Source organism: Crinia signifera, chromosome 1, assembly GCF_055691185.1.
Source record: "Crinia signifera chromosome 1, ASM5569118v1, whole genome shotgun sequence".
Classification (NCBI taxonomy): domain Eukaryota; kingdom Metazoa; phylum Chordata; class Amphibia; order Anura; family Myobatrachidae; genus Crinia; species Crinia signifera.
This window is the reverse complement of record NC_139217.1, coordinates 348,718,296-348,735,462: the sequence shown is the minus strand read 5'-3', so window position 1 is coordinate 348,735,462 and position 17,167 is coordinate 348,718,296. Positions and strand designations below refer to the sequence as shown.

The following is a 17,167-nucleotide window of genomic DNA, read 5'->3' as shown; positions in this document are numbered from 1 at the left end:
AATGCCAAGGGGGCAGCAGGGTGGGTGGATGCAGCAGGGTGGGTGAGTGCAGTAGGATGCAGCAGGGTGGGTGGGTGCAGTAGGATGCAGCAGGGTGGGTGGGTGCAGTAGTGTGGGTTTGTGGGTGAAGCAGGATGGGTGGGTTATGTGGTTAGGAGGGTGAGTGCAGTAGTGTGCAGGAGGGTGGGTGCAGCAGGGTGGATTGCAGTAGTGTGCAGCAGGGTGGGTGCAGCAGGGTGGGTGGAGGGTGGGAGTACACCATACTTAGACAGCCAGCCGCCCCCCCTGCCTGCAAAGCGCTGCGTCGAGCATGCGTATCGTGTCCTGCCCAATGGGTGTGTCTAGCTTCACCTGTGGGCATATCTATTTCCACTCAGGGGTGTCAGGTATAAACAGGGGGAGAGGAATGTGGGGGATGCTGCATTTTGCAGAATGGCCCTGTCTAGCAATATCCCCCATCGTCCTTCATGTACAGACGACAGAGACGGACATCAGTAACCCGCAGCAGTGTGCATCATTAACGATATAGTGCATATGCACTTGCTGATGCTGGAGGTGACGGTTGGCAGCATAATAGAGCGGGGGGGGGGGGGCGCTCTGCTTCATTCCGACAATGCCCCCAGGACTACCGTCGCCTATACCCACAGTACTAGCGTCACCTACGCAACACATTGCCCACATGAATAGCACCGCTTACACATACAATGGCCACAAGACTACTAGCGCCACTATGCACACAATGCCCACAGGACTAGAACTGCTTACAGACACAATACCCACAAGTGTAACAGTGCTATAAACACACACACACACACACACACAATGCCAATAGGATTAGAGCAGATTACGCACACAATGCCCACATGAATAGTGCCGCTTATTTACACAATGCCCACATGAATTGTGCCTCTTACCCCCATAATGCCCACAGGAATAGTGCCTCTTACCCCCACAATGCCCACATGAATCATACATCTTATGTCCACATGAATAGTGCCACTTACCCCACAATGCCCACATAAATAGTGCCTCTTATGCCCACAATAACACCACTTAAGTGCACCAGACCCACAGGACTGGTGATGTTATGCACAATGCCCACATATAATAGTATTACCTATTACAACAATAAACATTAGTGCACCTTGATCACATAATGCCCACATTAGGAGAAAGGAACAGATACTGTAGTAGGTACAAGGACCGGAGAATTGAGGGGGGAGATAAGAAAAATAAGCTTTAAATAAGGAAGGGAAACTGTCCTTAACTTACCCATCCTGTGCTCTGGGGGCCGATGACTGCTAGATGGGCGGAGCCTGTGGGAGGGGGCAGAGCCATGCCTTCTGCTGTAGAACTTCCATAGGGGTTTGACGTGGAACCTCCGTAGTCACTGTCACACTGCTGCTCTGCTACTGCCTGTCAGTGTGACAGGTGGTGCAGCAGCAGCAGCAGACGCTGAAGAAGCACAACGGGACCTCCGTGCTGTGGAGAGCTGGCAGGCTCTGGGTGACTCTCCCAGCACCTATCCTGCGCTGCAGCAGAACGGACATCAATGCTCCTATCCCCGCGATGGCCGGCTACTTTTAAATAATAAAGGTCTACCTCATGACGCGTCTTCTATAGGCCCCGCCCACAGGATTACTAACCAACAAAAAAGTAAAAAACCAGGAGGGTAAGCGGGTTTAGCGGGAGGCTCGGACGATGCAGCATGTGTGCTGTGCACCCCTCCCCTCTCCTCCCCCCTGCCACTGTGCACCGCCCGCCCGCTCACGGCTCCCTACTGTGTCCGGGAGAGAGAGATGCGGCTATGTAAAATTCATATCTCCCGCTGGACCGCTAGCCAATAGGCGCTCGCGGTCCAGCAGCCATCAGTTGATTGGCTGCTGGACCGCAAGCTACCATTGGCTAGCGGTCCAGCGGGATCCGTGAATTTTACATTGCAGCAGGCACTGCAGTACGTCTCGGGCGGGCGGGGGAGCTGGCTGGCGAGCGAGAGGGCGAGCTGGCGGTGCCACAGCACAGCTCCGGCGCCATGCAATCTTCCTGCGCCCGGAGCAAGTGCTCCGCCGGCTCCGCCCTCGCTACGCCTCTGACTAACGGAAGGGGAATAATTTAACTTTACGTATAAATATAGTTTACACCTCAAATATGAGGTTTTTAAGAAAAATATCATCTAATTAGATTATACAGAAAAAAACTTTTTATATACAATGGCGGCCGGCAATAGCAGATCGCAGTGTTAATGACACAAATGATCACTCTGAGTCACAGTAATACAATCAATTGGATACATAGCAAACCATAAATAAAGAGGTACAAGAATACATACATAAAATGACCACATTATATATAAGTATACACAATACATAATATTGAGAAAAAAAATACATATATATATCATTCTATTGCAGCGTTTCTCAAACTGTGGGTCGCGACCCCAAAGTGGGTCGCACCCATGTCAGCGTGGGGTCGCGACTCACCCATAGTTAAAGCTGGCTGGTTACTCCGAGGACCCGGCGGCGCGTGCGCAGTCAGCTCTACACATAGTTCTGCCTTTCGGCAGGATGATTGACTGCGCACAGACGTCCCGGCGTCATGACGTCACGACGTCCGGGAGTCATTAAGGCTCTGCTAATAGTGCTCACAGACGCACGCTGCCGAGACGTACAGGCAGCTGTGAGCCTGTACGTGTGTGCAACCAACCAGCCCTCCCCTGCTCCTTCCCAGGCACACGCTGCCGAGATGGACAGGCAGCTGTGCGCCTGCACCCACCAGCCCACCCCCACTGTTCTCACAGGCGCACGCTACCGAGACGTAGGGGCAGCTGTGCGCCTGTACATGTGTGCCACCAGCCCTCCCCTGCTCCTTCCCAGGCGCACGCTGCCGAGACGGACAGGCAGCTGTGCGCCTGTACCCACCAGCCCACCTCCACTCTTCTCAAAGGCGCACGCTGCCGAGTTGCACTGGCAGCTGTGCACCTGTACCCACCAGCCCACCCCTACTCTTCTCACAGGCGCACGCTGCCGAGTTGCACTGGCAGCTGTGCACCTGTACCCACCAGCCCACCCCTACTCTTCTCACAGGCGCACGCTGCCGAGTTGCACCGGCAGCTGTGCACCTGCAAAAATTACAATGACCACCTGCCGGCTCCACCTCCTCCGCTCCGCAGTGTGATTGACACTCATGACGTCATGGCTTCTGGGAGATTTTTCTGTCAGTCTCTGAGGAGGACTTGGAAGTGAAAGTGGTCCCTGTAATTTTGAGCTGCAGCACTGACCTGCCCCAGTGTCACAGATAGTGACAGGTTTAAGGAACAGTTTAATTAAAAGGAGAACAAAGATATTTTTTTTCTTGTAAGTACAGCACAATTAAATAGAATGCTATGGTGAGAAAGTTAAGCAGGGTAATGTGCATACATATTATCACCCCTCCCTCCCTGCCCATCATCTTCCCATATTCCTTTGTATCATATTAGATATTTTTCTGGTATTAAAAATATATTTAACCCCTCGGGTGGTATGCCCGGAAATTTTCCGGGCTCAGCTACGCTGCTGCAGCGGGCTGTCCCGGAAAATTTCCGGGCATACCACTAATATAGAATAGGTGTGCGCCAAGTGTGCACCACTGGCGCAGCACCTCTAGAGCCCCCCCCCCCTCCCGCCCAACCCTTCCAGTCCCCCCGTCACCTTTGCTCTGGCGATCGGTACGCCTGAGCTCCCCTGACCTGCCCAACCAGCCAGCAGTCACTCATTTTACAGTGACGTCGGTGGCAGGCTTGGGTATGGTCGGCGCGGCTGCGGGGGACTCTGGAGCGCTCAGGCACAGAGTCCTCCCGAGCCGCCGCGAACATCCCCCAGCCTACCGCCGACGTCACTTCTGAATGTGACAGGGGGCAGCGGAGACAGCGGCAGCAGGGAAGCTCCGGCGTACTAATGCCGGAGCGGAGGTGAGGGGGGGCTTCCAGCTTTCTGTGGTGGGTTTTGCTTCGGCAGGACAAACCTGCCCTGGTAGGTTTGTCCTGCCCCAGCAAAACCCACCACTCAAGGGGTTAAATAAGTAAGTTAGAGCATAAAATATTTATAGGGACGATGATGGGCAAGGGGTAGGGATGGTAATCCCGGGGGATTTTTTTCAATCCTGGGATTTGGGATTGAAAAATGCTCAATCCCGGGATTTCCAGGATCCCAGGATTGGCATCCCTAAAAGGAAAACGCTCTGGTCCCCCATATTAACTAACTTGGGCGAGCATGCAATCCTATAGTATGCGGGTGTGTGTGCAGTGTATGCATACCCACCTTTGTGTATGCTAGTCATGACAAACAAATAGCATTTGCCATGACTAGAGGCAGTGGGTGACAGCCATTAAGTGACAGACAGTGGGTGATGCTGGGGAGAGAAAGTAGGTGACATGCAGTGGGTGACACTGGGTAGAGGGAGTGGGTGACAGGCAAAGAGTGACGGCCGCAGACAGTGGGAAGATAGGCTGGTGCAAACAATGGATGGGCAGAAAGGCTGGCAGAGGAAGGGAAGAGGCTAGTGCAGAAGATTGGAAGAGCGGAGGTGAGGGGGGGCTTCCAGCTTTCTGTGGTGGGTTTTGCTTCGGCAGGACAAACCTGCCCTGGTAGGTTTGTCCTGCCCCAGCAAAACCCACCACTCAAGGGGTTAAATAAGTGAGTTAGAGCATAAAATATTTATAGGGACGATGATGGGCAAGGGGTAGGGATGGTAATCCCGGGGGATTTTTTTCAATCCTGGGATTTGGGATTGAAAAATGCTCAATCCCGGGATTTCCAGGATCCCAGGATTGGCATCCCTAAAAGGAAAACGCTCTGGTCCCCCATATTAACTAACTTGGGCGAGCATGCAATCCTATAGTATGCGGGTGTGTGTGCAGTGTATGCATACCCACCTTTGTGTATGCTAGTCATGACAAACAAATAGCATTTGCCATGACTAGAGGCAGTGGGTGACAGCCATTAAGTGACAGACAGTGGGTGATGCTGGTGAGAGAAAGTAGGTGACATGCAGTGGGTGACACTGGGTAGAGGGAGTGGGTGACAGGCAAAGAGTGACGGCCGCAGACAGTGGGAAGATAGGCTGGTGCAAACAATGGATGGGCAGAAAGGCTGGCAGAGGAAGGGAAGAGGCTAGTGCAGAAGATTGGAAGAGAGGCTGGCACAAAGGATAGGCAGAAGGCATGTTGAAACGATAGAGAGATAGCTCTATATACACCTATATACATACACACACACACACACACACACACACACATATTATGCTACAGCGTAATCTGTTTATCCTGAAGATCTGCTTGTTATTATCTTTAAAATCATCCTTACATTCCACTGAAGTCAATGGCCCTCATTCTAATTCCTTCGGTCCCTGGCGGGCTTGCCCCAGGGACCAATGTTTCTGCCTTGTGCATATTTGCATATGTGCAGGGCTTCTGTGCGGGTGCCTTCGGTGACTTGCATATTCACCGTGACACTCAACAAGAGGGGGGTCGGAATGGAGGCGGGCAGGGGACGTTCGCATGGGGACGCCCAGCGTTTCCTGGGCGTACCCATGACAATGCTGGGTGCACCCAGGAAAACACGGGGCATCCCCATGCGAATGCAGGTGGGCAGCGGCCTGCTGGGGGTGGGCAGCTGACATCACAGGACGTCATCAGCTGCCCAACCAGTTCTCAGACCTGTAAGCTGCAAGTCTAAGTCAGCCCATACTGACATTTGCGAGCAGGAGAAAAAAATCATTCAATGGTAATTATTGCCCCCATATACTACCCTGCGAATGGATGTTTATGCAAAACATCAATTTGCAAAGCTGTGGAGATGTGCAGTCCGGGCTGGGGGGGGGGGGGGGGGGATCATTTGCACGCCCGGCTCGCTAAGCAACACATTTTTTGCTGCTTAGTGAGACAACTAGAATCACTCCCAATGTTTCTTTGAAACTCAAGAAACATCAGTAGATTCCAAAATTAAATACTGTAGGTCAGTTTTATTATTATTTATTACCAGTTTCTTATATAGCGCACACATATTCCGCAGAGCTTTACAGAGAATATTTGAACACTCACATCAGTCCCTGCCCCAGTGGAGCTTACAGTCTATATTCCCTACCACATGTACACGCACACACAGACATTCTAGGGTTAATTTTGTTGGAAGCCAATTAACCTACCAGTATATTTATGGATTGTGGGAGGAAACCGAAGTACCCGGAGGAAACCCACGCAAGCACGGTGAGAATATACAAACTCCGCACAGTTAGAGCCATGGTGGGAATCTAACCCATGACCTCAGCGCTGTGAGGCAGTAATGCTAACCATTACACCATCCGTACTGCCCTTTATAACCTTCATTCCCTGCACACGCGCAGTATAAATGGCAAATTCCTGCAGATGCATACACCCTGCGCTCCATGTTTAGTAGCAGCAAAATGGATGCTACAATCAGCCTAGGACGTTTCTAACCCCTGATTACGGGAAATGCTGGCACTGAAAGAAGATGGGCAGAGAGGCGGGCACAAACCAATCAGATTACTACATGCAGCTTTGACTTCCCCATGACACAACAAATACACACTGATCCTCCACACATCCACAATAAAACATCAGGAGTAAGATGGCGACACGGATGGAAACATGGTCAAACATTGAAGTGCATAGTGTGCTCAGATTTCTGCATTTAATAGGCAGCAGCTGACATTCCTCGCCAACTTGAGGTGTATGGTGATAACATCATGTCACAAACAGTTTTGGGTCTGAAACACTACATTTTATAATGTAAGCATGAGTAGGGAACATTGGGAGGTATTGGACCATCCACCCTACAGCCCTGACATGTATCACACAGTGATTTAAATCTATTTGGACAATTGAATAAGCACCTGGGTTGAAGGCTATTTGCGCAAATGACAGTGAAGTTCAGCAAGCTGCCATGTTCTGGCTTCAGGCACTTGACACTGATTTGTTCCACGCTAGGATACATATACGAGTTGAATAAATGCAATGAGAGGTTACCTTATTTATTGAACATCCCTCATATGAGGAAGATAAAGTGCGTACTGTACTTTTTATGCCTCATCAACACCCCCCCCCCCCTTCCACTCCTCCTTACTTTCCCATCATCCTGTATATTCTTATGGCATAAAGATAAATAAGAAACATGGTAGGAATAAACATATACAAGGAAGATGATGGTAGGGGCATAAGAAAGAAAGAAAGTGGAGTAAAGAACATTAAATCTAGTTTTTTCTCTGCCAGTTAGACATCACTGAATGAAATGGACCGTTTTCTTCAAAACAGTGTCAGAAAGCAGAGCGATAACAGAGAGTCTGTTGCCAGTTGCAGCAAAAGATGTGCTGCCAGTGATGAATCAAGTAGCAATAAAAAAGCAAGAAACCGGAAATATGATCCAAAATATTTGGAATATGGTTTTACATGGGCTGGCTCAGAGGAAGCACCACGTCCACAGTGTGTGGTGTGTGGTGAAGTTCTTGCTAAAGAGAGCTTAAAACCATCCAAAATGATCAGGCACCTACAGACAAAGCATAGTTCTCTTCAAACCAAACCGCTTGATTATTTTAAACGAAAATTAAGGGAACTACGTGGCCAAAAAACCGTACTTAAAGGTGCAGTTACAGTTAACGAGAAAGCACTTGAGGCCTCATTTGTGGTGTCATACTGGATAGCCAAAACCGGGAAACCACATAACATTGGAGAAAACTTTTTTCTACCATGTGCCAAAGAAATGGTTTCTATTATGCTTGGACAAAGTGCTGCTACTCAACTTGATTTGATCCCCCTGTCTAATGACACTATTGCTAGGCGAATTCACAGTATGGCAAGAGATGTGACAGAGCAAGTCAACAGCAAAGTTAAGCAAAGTGCTTTCTTTGCCCTTCAGATTGATGAAACGACAGATGTGTCAGGGGCTGCTCAGATGCTGACTTACATAAAATTTCAGAATGATTCAAAACTACATGAGGAATTCCTGTTCTGCCAGCCGCTACCACAACGTGCTACTGGGGAACAGCTTTTTTCACTTTTGGATACTTTTATCACTGACTCTGGATTGGAATGGCTGCACTGTGTAGGAATTTGTAGTGATGGTGCTCGGGCAATGACCGGAAGCAACAGTGGGCTAGTGACCAGAGTTCAAGCTGTTGCACCACAAGCAGTCTGGACTCCCTGCATAATACATAGACAAGCCCTTGTTGCCAAAAAAATGCCACCTGTTCTAAAACAAGTCCTTGATGATGCTGTACGCACAGTAAACTTCATCAAGAGCAGTGCAACAAGTGCACGTCTTTTCAGAGTTTTGTGTGAGGAGATGGGAGCTGACCACCATCAGTTACTTTACCACACAGAAGTACGCTGGTTGTCACGAGGAAAGGTGGTCAACCGTTTATTTGAGCTCAGGGAGGAGGTACATTTTTTTCTTTCAGACAGAGATTCTGTGCTAGCTGAAAATTTTTTAGATGCCAAGTGGCTTGCTATGCTAGCATACCTAGCAGACATTTTTGACCGGTTAAATGCACTAAATACCTCCCTGCAAGGACCAGAAATGACAGTTTTTTCATCAACTGACAAAATTGAAAGTTGGATCAAAAAGCTGTCCTTGTGGTACACTTGTGTGGAAAGTGGTCATTTTGAGGCATTTCCCTTGTTGGATGATTTTTTACATGACAATGATCATCCAAAACATGATTTGAAACCTATTATTATCAGCCATCTGGAGAGCCTTAAACGTCAATTTCGCCAGTACTTTCCTGAAAAAGATCAAAAACCAGAAGCATGGATTAGGAATCCCTTCAGCGCTGAAGCAAATGCAAATGCCTGTTTGCCACTTTCAGTGAATGAAAAATTGATTGACCTCTCCTGCGATGAGACTCTAAAGCTAAGATACTATGAACAACCTCTTGCAAACTTCTGGATCTCAGTTCAAGAGGAATACCCAGAGCTGTCTTCTGCTGCATTGAAGGTGCTGATGCCGTTTGTATCTACTTATCTTTGTGAAGCTGGATTTTCAGCTTTAACATTACTGAAAAATAAGTACAGATCCCGTCTCGCTGTTGAAGATGACATTCGCCTTTATCTTAGTCACACAAAACCCCGTTTCAAGGATTTGTGTTTAACACAACAAGCTCACCCATCCCACTAATGTTTTTTAATGTTATAAACAAGTTATAGTTATTGAAAAGTGTCATCTTATTAGACTTAGACACACCATGCGAGTTTGCAGTTATTTTGTTAGCTCTGATCTGTTTATCTCGCAGCCTTGATGTTACTTCCTTCTGTTTAAGTGGCTAACCCTTCAACATAAAGAATTATAAAAAAAAAAAAGAAGAGTGTCATGTTCTCTACATTTGTGCATTTATTTTGTAAGAAAAAAACCCACCAGATCCTAAAAAAAAGTGTGAGTCTTATAAATATATATGGATATTATCCGGCAGTAACTTGCTGGGGTCACGGAATTTTTTTTTTTGTCAGATGGGGTCCCAGAGCAAAAAAGTTTGAGAACCCCTGTTCTATTGTATAGGTCGACACATGTCGACTATTATAAAAAAGCATACAAATTAGTCATAAAATATCTCTAAAAATACAGCTATGCATGAAGAATAACGGCAAGGATTCCAAATCTTACTAGGCATCTGAAAAACACGCACAAATATGGATAATTGTAAGTTATCAGAGACTATGTTGATAATACCAAACTTACATAATATGACAGTTGATACATATACAGGCTGGCTCTAAACGAAGCAATAATATAAGGCAGATACAAATATACTCGCAACAAGGTTGACATAAAAAAGGGATAATCCCTTTTTTATGTCAACCTTGTAGCTAGTATATATTATTGCTTCGGCTTTATCCATAATAAAGATCCATTGCTTACTCCCAGAGTCCAGGGAGTTTGGAGGAGGCTGCAGTCCTTAAGGGGCCCATACACGTTACAATTATTGTATACAATATCGCATCTCATCCGATCTCGGGTTTGTGATGAGATGAGATCTAGTACAAAAAGTATGTGCTGCACATACTTTTTGTACTAGATCTCATCTCATCTGATCTCATCGCAAAACCGAGATGCGATATTGTATACAATAATTGTAACGTGTATGGGCACCTTAAAAATTGGATTTAGTGCTGACTTGCTAAATCAACCTGATTACCAAGTTCTTCTAAATTGGCTGGAGTAGTTGCACCTGTCAGCGCCGTTGGTCCACTACCTGCTGTCATATATATATATATATATATATATATATATATATATACACACTGCTTAAAAAAATAAATGGAACACTAAAATAACATATCCTAGATCTGAATGAATGAAATACTCTTATTAAATACTTTGTTCTTTACATAGTTGAATGTGCTGACAACAAAATTACACAAAAATTATCAATGGAAATCAAATTTATTAACCCATGGAGGTCTGCATTTGGAGTCACACTCAAATTTAAAGTGGAAAAACACACTACAGGCTGATCCAACTTTGATATAATGTCCTTAAACAAGTCAAAATGAGGCTCAGTAGTGTGTGTGGCCTCCACGTGCCTGTATGATCTCCCAACAATACCTGGGCATGCTCCTGATGAGGTGGAGGATGGTCTCCTGAGGGATCTCCTCCCAGACCTGGACTAAAGCATCCGCCAGCTCCTGGACAGTCTGTGGTGCAACATGGTGTTGGTGGATGGAGCTAGACATTAGGTCCCAGATGTGCTCAATTGGATTCAGGTCTGGGGAACGGGCGGACCAGTCCATAGCAGTGATGCCTTTGTCTTGCAGGAACTGCTGACACACTCCAGCCACATGAGTCTTTACATTAGGAGGAACCCAGGGCCAACCGCACCAGCATATGGTCTCACAAGGGGTCTGAGGATCTCATCTCGGTGTGGCCCCTCAAAGAAATGCCACCCCACACCATTACTGACCCACTGCCAAACCGGTCATGCTGGAGGATGTTGCAGGCAGCAGAACGTTCTTCTTGGCATCTCCAGACTCTGTCACGTCTGTCAGATGTGCTCAGTGTGAACTGCTTTCATCTGTGAAGAGCACAGGGCGCCATTGGCGAATTTGCCAATCTTGGTGTTATCTGGCAAATGCCAAACGTCCTGCATGGTGTTGGGCTGTGCTTACAGCCCCCACCTGTGGATGTCGAGCCCTCATACGACCCTCATGGAGTCTATTTCTGACCGTTTTAGTAGATACATGCACATTTGTGGCCTGCTGGAGGTAGTTTTGCAGGGCTCTGGCAGTGCTCCTCCTGTTCCTCCTTGCACAAAGGCTGAGGTAACGGTCCTGCTGCTGGGTTGTTGTCCTCCTACGGCCTCCTCCACATCTCCTTTTGGTAGCGCCTCCGTGCTCCGGACACTACGCTGACAGACACAGCAAACCTTCTTGCCACAGCTCGCATTGATGTGCCATCCTAGATGAGCTGCTCTACCTGAGCCACTTGTGTGGGTTGTAGACTCCGTCTCATGCTATCACTAGAGTGGAAGCACCGCCAGCTTTCAAAAGTGACCAAAACACCAGCCAGAAAGCATAGGAGCTGAGAAGTGGTCTGTGGTCACCACCTGCAGAACAACTCCTTTATTGGGGGTGTCTTACTAATTGCATATAATTTCCACCTGTTGTCTATAACATTTGCACAACAGCATGCATAATTGATTGTCAATCAGTGTTGCTTCCTAAGTGGACGGTTTGATTTCACAGGAGTGTGATTCACTTGGAGTTACATTGGGCGGTATTCAATGAGGCTGATTCGCCAGGTTTTTATGGCGATTTTGTGCTGTAAGGCGAATTTCTGACTAAAACGGTGAATCACCCTATTCAATGACCAGATGGCGAATACATTTCAAGGTTTTTTTTCGCCATGATTCACCGAGTAGCAATCGCTATCTTTTTATGGTGAAGTGGAAGGTGAACTTTTAAAATAAAGTGTTTTGTTTTTTACAATTGGTGTCAAAAAATCTGGAATTTTATTCTGAGGAGGGGCATGCTATTTTTATTCATGTGCTTGAATATATATTTAATTTGAAAAAAAAATATGGTACTCTTTACCTAGAACGGCGCCCACGATGTCCATCGCGGTCATCGGGGGTAAAAAATCGCGGGTAAAAAAACGGGTGCGACGCGATGCCCGCGATTTCCCATAGGGATCAATGTTAAAAGTGTGATTGGACGCGATTTTAGTGTTCAATGCCCGCGATTTTTCCATAGGAAACAATGTTAAATGGGCCACAGAGCCCTAATAGTCTGAAATGGCCCCCACAATTGTTAACGCCACCCCACGATCAACGTGAACCCGAAGCGTGGCGAGAGCAGCGAGCCTGCGAGGGGCGGCGGTACGCGTCCTCCGACCTTTTCATACCCCCACTATCCACGTCGGCGTGGAGTTGAGAATAGAATAGTGTGGCGAGCGCAGCGAGCCACCGAGCCCGAAGCGTGGCGAGCGCAGCGAGCCCCGCGTGGGGACGCGGATACCTGTGAAGCCCACGAAGGGACGCGTTTACCTGTGAAGGTATCCGCGTCCCCTCGCGGAGCTCGCTGCGCTCGCCACGCTTCGGGCTCGGTGGCTCGCTGCACTCGCCACACTATTCTATTCTCAACTCCACGCCGACATGGATAGTGGGGGTATGAAAAGGTCGGAGGACGCGTACCGCCGCCCCTCTCGGGCTCGCTGCGCTCGCCACGCTTCGGGTTCACGTTGATCGTGGGGTGGCGTTAACAATTGTGGGGGCCATTTCAGAATTCAGGGGGACTATTTGGGCTCTGTGGCCCATTTAACATTGTTTCCTATGGAAAAATCGCGGGCATTGAGGCATTGAACACTCAAATCGCGTCCAATCACACTTTTAACATTGTTCCCTATGGGAAATCGCGGGCGCCGTGCTAGGTAAAGAGTACCAAAAATATATATATATTTTTTTACACAGACCAGCCAGCAGGGGGCCGGAGCCGAGCCGCTCATTAGATATTCATATATTCACTTCACCCGATCATTACATATGCATGATCGGGTGTAGTGAATATACCCGGTCCCCTGCTGGCACCCCGGGGGCAGCCTGTGCTGCCTGGCTCCCGGGGAGCCCACCTCCCCCCCACAAACGTTCTGGGGCAGGCAGGGAGACTTCCATCTCCCTGCCTGCCACCGTCCTCAGGCTCCGCAGGAGCTCAAATTCGCCAGTCAGGGGCAGCGAGCCCCTGACTCGTTGAATACCGGAGCCGGCGAGGCTCCGGAACGCAGCGAGCAGTGACGAATGTGCAGCGAATCCTAAACAGGATTCGCTGCTCGTCGCCAGTATTCACATTAAGTGTTCCCTTTATTTTTTTGAGCGATAGATAGATAGATAGATAGATAGATAGATAGATATAAAATGTGGGTAGTTAGGGAGGGCACCTGCATTTATCTTGCCTCTGGGCTCCTGTGACAATCTTATGCCACTGTGTGTGTGTGTGTGTGTGTGTGTGTCTTTAGGAATACACACAATAAATGTCTACAAGCCCTTAGATTTATTTAATTCTACCACTAATTGCATTTCTGGCAATAATAAGTATGCCTATGATGAACAGCGAGTAGCTTTCCTCTGTGAACCACCAATGTGAGGCTGCCAGATCCAAGGTTGATGATATTTTTATGTAATGAGTCCAAATTACAGCAATCTGCCATGTATTTTTTTTTCACATTAGAATAAGTTTATGCCAAATACATTCAAAGCCATGCATTACTTTTGGCTGTATGTTTAATGCTGTTATTCAGCAAATGCTATTTTAAGTTAGGAGATTTTTGGACATGAAACTAACAAAATACATAGCTGTTAATTTGAAACATTTGAAAGCAAAGAATAATACAAAACAATGCTTTAGACTGTGTTAGTCAGTAGATAAGAAACAATTACATGTACTTTGAATGCTAAAAAGAAACAAACAGAAGTGTGATGAATGCGATATAAAATTATGTCTACGAGGAACAATATAGACAAGGGGATTTGAGGAGCCTCACTGATCACTTGTAGAAATGTGCAATGTTATTTTGCTTGGTCTTTCTGCATCATATTTTTAGACTGTAGTGTAGACTGTAGATATTTCTGAATATATAGGTAATTAGGTGCTCATTACATTTGAAGGCTTTTCCCTCCTTCTGCACTGTGCATGCATATCAGTGTACACTTGACGATGAAGTCAAATTCGGCACTTACAACTGCTTGCCTGAAGAAGGCCATGATGGAGATGGGAGTCAGTGTGGAGACTCATCCAAAATACAGTAAGGGAGTGCTCATACAAATGTACTTCGTGCTGAGTACCGAACAGGGGCACACACACCTTATATTTGCTGGTGAATCAATTGAAGGTGCTCAACCCATAGACATATCTATAATGGGTGCTGTACACATAGGGCCTTATTCAGATCTGATCGGAGTACAAATTTGTTCTCAAAATGGGCAAAACCATGTGCACTGCAGATGGGGCAGATGTAACATATGCAGAGAGTGTTAAATTTGCGTGGGGTGTGTTGAAACTGAAATCTAAATTGCAGTGTAAACATAATGCAGCCAGTATTTACCCTGCACGGAAACAAAATAACTCACACAAATCTAATGCTGCCCATACACTTATGATATTGCATGCAATCATTCGATTTCGGTCACATCTGGCCGATAAATCGAATGATTGTATGCATTTTTAAGGGGACATTTGACGTGATGCACGGGCATGCTGGTCGAATGTCGGGTCTTAAGATATTATGTGCTGCACATAATATCTAACAGATCGCAGGAGCGATCGCATGTGGTTTTTAACCACATGCGATGCTCAAATGCAATCCGCAGGTGGGGGTGGAGGGAACACTTTTTCATCAGCGTGGGGATGGGGAGAGGGGGCCGGAGGGACCGCTGGCGGCATGGGAGACGGCGGGCAGAGGGCGGCGTTATGTAGCGCAAGTAGCGGGCGGCGGGGGTCTGTCAGCGTGGTGGCGGCAGAAGTGTTTAAAACACTGGGCAGCCCTCTGATTGGCTGAGCTATCTCAGCCAATCAGAGGGCTGCCCAGTGTTTAAACACTTCTGCCGCCACCACTGACCTCCGCCGCCTGCTAGTGCTACTGTGGCGGCAGAATTGTTTAAACACTGGGCAGCCCTCTGATTGGTTGAGCTATCTCAGCCAATCAGAGGGCTGCCCAGTGTTTAAACAATTCTGCCACCACCGCTGACAGACCCCCATCGCCTGTTAGCGCTAGCGTTTCTTGCGCTACATAACGCCGCCCTCTGCCCACCCTCTTCCAGCACCCGATGTGCCATCTCAAGATGGCATGCGACATTAGGTGCTGCGAAGGGGGCACTTAAAGCACCACAAAATGCGATCGGGTTCGATGGACATCGTACTGTGATGTTGCATCGAATCCGATCGCACAAGTGTATGGGCAGCATAACTCTCTGCACGTTACATCTGCCCCACCTGCAGTGCACATGGTTTTGCCCATTTTGAGAACAAATTTGAACTGCAATCAGATCTGAAGAAGGACCATAGGCCCAGGGGGGTCCACACCGCACAACCTGCACCCATGTTCCTATATATGCAAAATCAAATAGAAAAATAGATGAAATCGAAACTTCTGTATGCCCTTAGAAATGGGGCTTAAATCACCCCCGTGTGTATACCCCATTACAAGGATCACTGGGATAGCTTCTACGTGGTAAAGGGGCAGTCATCTCCTGTGAAGGGCTCATATTCCCTACCAACCCATTTGCCTGCAGTGCCCCTCCTCTCTTAAATGCCATCTGGCCCAACCACTGGGGCAAGTTGTGAAATGTCGATGATGACAACCAATAGACACATCTGACTGCCTGAATGGGTCTAGTTCAATACCCGTTGTAATAATAGTCCAGTAATATTGCTGCTACAATATTATAGTATAATGAGTGGAAGGTTGGGAGTGCTTATGAAGGCAGAGGCTTCTGATATGTTTGTTATGGTGTATTGAAATATAAATGATAGTTTTTGCACCTTGTTCAGTTTCCATTAAACATGCTATCCGCTGCTTTACTGCAATGAGTTGCACTATATGGCATATACTGCAGGTACAGTATACACAGGTACAATGAGGGTTTTGCAGATCACATTCATCATTAGACACAACTTTCATACAACACACAACTATTCCTATAGTTTATAACAAGAGATGGGACTATACCAGTGCTTTTCAACTACTGTGCCGTGGCACACTAGTGTGCCTTGAGCTGTTCTCAAGTGTGCCCCCAGATCTAGAGATGCCCAAACCAGTTTACAGCACCAACAGTTCAATTGTTATTTACTGGTCTCTTCTTTTCATGTGAAGGGCCAATGATGTTATTTGTGTTACCTGTGAGGACCAGTGTGATTGTTTTTTTATATGGGGGCCAATAGGTTTTATTTTTTTTCCTGTGGGGGGCCAATGTGTTTTACCCTGTGGGGATCTCATGGTGTGCCTTTGCGAGTTTAAAATCGTATTTAGTGTGCCGCAATGTAAAAAGGTTGAAATACACTGGACTATACTCTCTGTGCCATGTTTGAGGCATAATAACATTGACGTCTGGGTAGAATAAAATTGAAATGGAAGTACTGGGTGGGACAAGAAAACATAGGTTGTGATGCCAAATTATTCTTGTGAAACAAAAAAGGATACACAATTACATTATGAATAAGTGGCCCAACCTTTTTGGTCTGTATCATTAATAGTTTATTGTATAAAAAGTTATAAAGTGGAGATTGATGAACAACCAGCCAATCAGCACCTAACTGCTATTTTTTAAACCCAGCATGTAACATGGGAGTTAGGGGCTAATTGGCTCAAGGTTTATTACTCTCAACATTTTTTGAAGCTTAGTGCATCTGGCACCTTATCTAAGAAAATTATATCATTCTACAGCCTTCCATAATTAATAAAAGCACAAATTAATATATCTATCATTGTGTCTCAGGGGCCCCCGCAGATATGTACAAGTTAACAACCAAGACCTCTAAGGATTAATCACTGAGGATATTCATATGGTTGGCATCCATATGTTCATAGTCCACTACATTGAGCCATGAGTCGTTTCAACTATGTTAACATTAGGGACAGCTGTTGTATTAATCAGTAATCCATTTCTCAGTTCATACTGAGCTCAAGAACACTACAAA

General features: G+C 46.8%; 1 protein-coding gene across 1 annotated transcript in view; it reads left to right on the top strand.

The window, feature by feature from the left end:
* SCARF2 (scavenger receptor class F member 2) overlaps nucleotides 1-17,167 on the top strand; it is a 206,310-nt gene that overhangs the window by 71,355 nt on the left and 117,788 nt on the right. The gene's annotated exons all lie outside the window — the stretch shown is intronic.